At 33.2% G+C, this 2,420-nt stretch overlaps 1 pseudogene; it reads right to left on the bottom strand.

Moving 5' to 3' along the window:
* LOC132167759 (inositol oxygenase 1-like) overlaps positions 1 to 395 on the bottom strand; it is a 3,651-nt pseudogene extending 3,256 nt beyond the window's left edge.
* Between the last annotated feature and the right edge of the window lie 2,025 nt (positions 396 to 2,420).

The raw sequence follows: 2,420 nt of genomic DNA, 5'->3' as shown, positions 1-2,420 counted from the left end.
GGACGCGGGAGCGTAGCGCGCGTTTGAGTTTTTTTTTTAATCAAATGGGAGACGGGGAAAAGGACGATCGTATTCGTATCGATGTGGCGTAGTGGGCTGGGCCCACCTTTTGTCCAAACTACACATGCTTAACCGCTTAAGTTTTAAGCAAAATGGGAGATGGATTCGGATCGATTGGAAAGTAACTTGTTCAAGTCTTACGTGGGCCCCAGCTTTTGTTCTTTCTATTGGTTGCTGTTATGTGGTGTATTTTGTCTATTGCGAGAATGCTTCATGGAGAAGCATTCTTCTTAGCCTTAGAAATTTACTTCACTGTGAAGTACTTTCATTACTTCACCATTAAGCACTTGGCTGCCTTTTGTCTATGTATATTGAAGGCTCACCTTCTGTGTCATTTGGGCCGAGTGTGTGCGCAGCTCCGTCTGGGGGCAGTAGCTCCTTTTTGTGAGGAGAAAAAAAGAGAGGGATAGCAAGCTCTTGGAGAATCTTTTGTATTTGATTCTCTTTTATGTGTTTGTCAACCTGGGTGTATTGAAGCTTTTGGGTTCGAGTGGTTTTATTTGTATTTCATCTTTTTGTTAGTAAATTTCTCATGGATCGTTTTCGCCAGTAGATATAAGCTTGTTATGCCGAACCACTTAAATTTTGATGTCTTGTATAACTGTTTATTGTTTTACTATTCATAAATTTTAAACGAATTTATTTACCTTGTTTGTGGTGATAAAGAAAATTATTTTAAAATTCTCAAAAACAAATTATTTAAAACTTTTTTGAACTTTTAAACCTATACTTTTTGAAAATTCAAATTCTATAGAAAAAAAAAAAAATTAAAAAAAATCTTATTAGACAAAAAAAAGTACTATTGCACAAGTTTTATCAATATTATTATTTGCATTCCATTCATCCTTACTCTTCACATCATCGTCATTATCTTTAATACTAGGGAAAACCACGTTCACCTCCCTCTATCACTAAGTTTTTACTACCATTCTCGCGGTAATTGTTATAATTAGTATAACATGTTAACTTCTTAATTTTTAAATATATTCAACGAAACAACAAAAATTTAAGTTAATAGTATTGAAACTTACATTAGCTAAATTTTGTAATTTTATTATTATTATTTTTTTCTCTTTAGTATTCAATTCCCTTTTACGTGCGAGTGTGAGCTTAAGTGTATTGGGGCTTTTGGATTTGAGTGGTTTAGTTGTACTACTCATTGTACTCCACCTTTTGCTAATGAATTTACTATGAATCGTCTGTAGACTTAATAAACTAAACCACTTAAATTTTGATGTCTTATGTTATTTCTATGATGCTATTTTCTGCTTTGCTAGATCCTAGAATTATTTTATCTCAACAATTCTCCACTACAAACTACAAAAGTGCTCGACTTTAGATTAAGATCAATTCCTTTTTTAGCTTTTTCGGCACCTTTTGTCCTACACCATCAATGTTTTAAGGAGTTAATTGTTGTGATATTGTATTTGATACAATTATTCAAATATTAACCACTTATTTATATCGAAAGATTAAATTAATGAAGTGTATATTGCTTTGAAATATCAATTTTTATTACAAAACTTGTTTTGAAACTCTAAAAGTGAAACGTATTCTAGTTGTACTATTAAATTAACGAAGTGCACATTGCTTGTAAAATTTGTTTTAGATGGCAGTATATCAAATCCGAAAATCTAATTTGGGGAGGATGGAGTGATTTACAAAGAAAAAAAAAATCTAATAAAAATGTGTTTTTCTCTAGGTATTTATCCATTTTGTCTTGGACAACATGAGTAATTGAAGTTAGCTCAAGCTGCATATTTTAGTGGTCTTTAACTTTTTTTAATTGTTTTTTTTTTTTTTGGAAGAAAATAGTCATACATTTTGTTTTTAAAAAATAAATGGTTGATTTCTACTATCACGTCATCTCAATTATTCGACAATCGTATAGTAATATATTAACTAACATTTATCTTTTTCAAAAGTTAAAGTAACATTATTAGTAAAATTTTACTAAATAGAAATAACACGAAAAAAAGGAGTGAAAAAAGAGAGAACAGAGCTTTTTCTTTTCTTTTTTTTTTGAATTTTATGCTTTTTTTTTTATTGGCTTTCTCTCTTTAGGAGAGAACTCCTATCTCTCTAGAGTTTGCTTTAGATCTATCTTGATCCTCACTAAACAAATGCTATATCTTCCACCCCTTTCTGGCCACTTCTCCTCCGTCCTGGATTGTCTCTTTCAACGTTTCGCCCGCCACATCTATGGAGTGTTGAAGATCGACCTTGTCATAGCCCGATCTCCTCCTTCCCATTAGCCCCGAGCCGAAACACGCTCCTCCACCAGCATCCCCGACGCTCCAGCTACCTGGCGCTGCATTCTATGCCCCATTCCAACATCAACGCGCCGGCGAGTGGACCAC

Source organism: Corylus avellana, chromosome ca1, assembly GCF_901000735.1.
Source record: "Corylus avellana chromosome ca1, CavTom2PMs-1.0".
Taxonomy (NCBI): Eukaryota; Viridiplantae; Streptophyta; class Magnoliopsida; order Fagales; family Betulaceae; genus Corylus; species Corylus avellana.
This window is presented reverse-complemented; position numbering and strand designations above follow the sequence as displayed.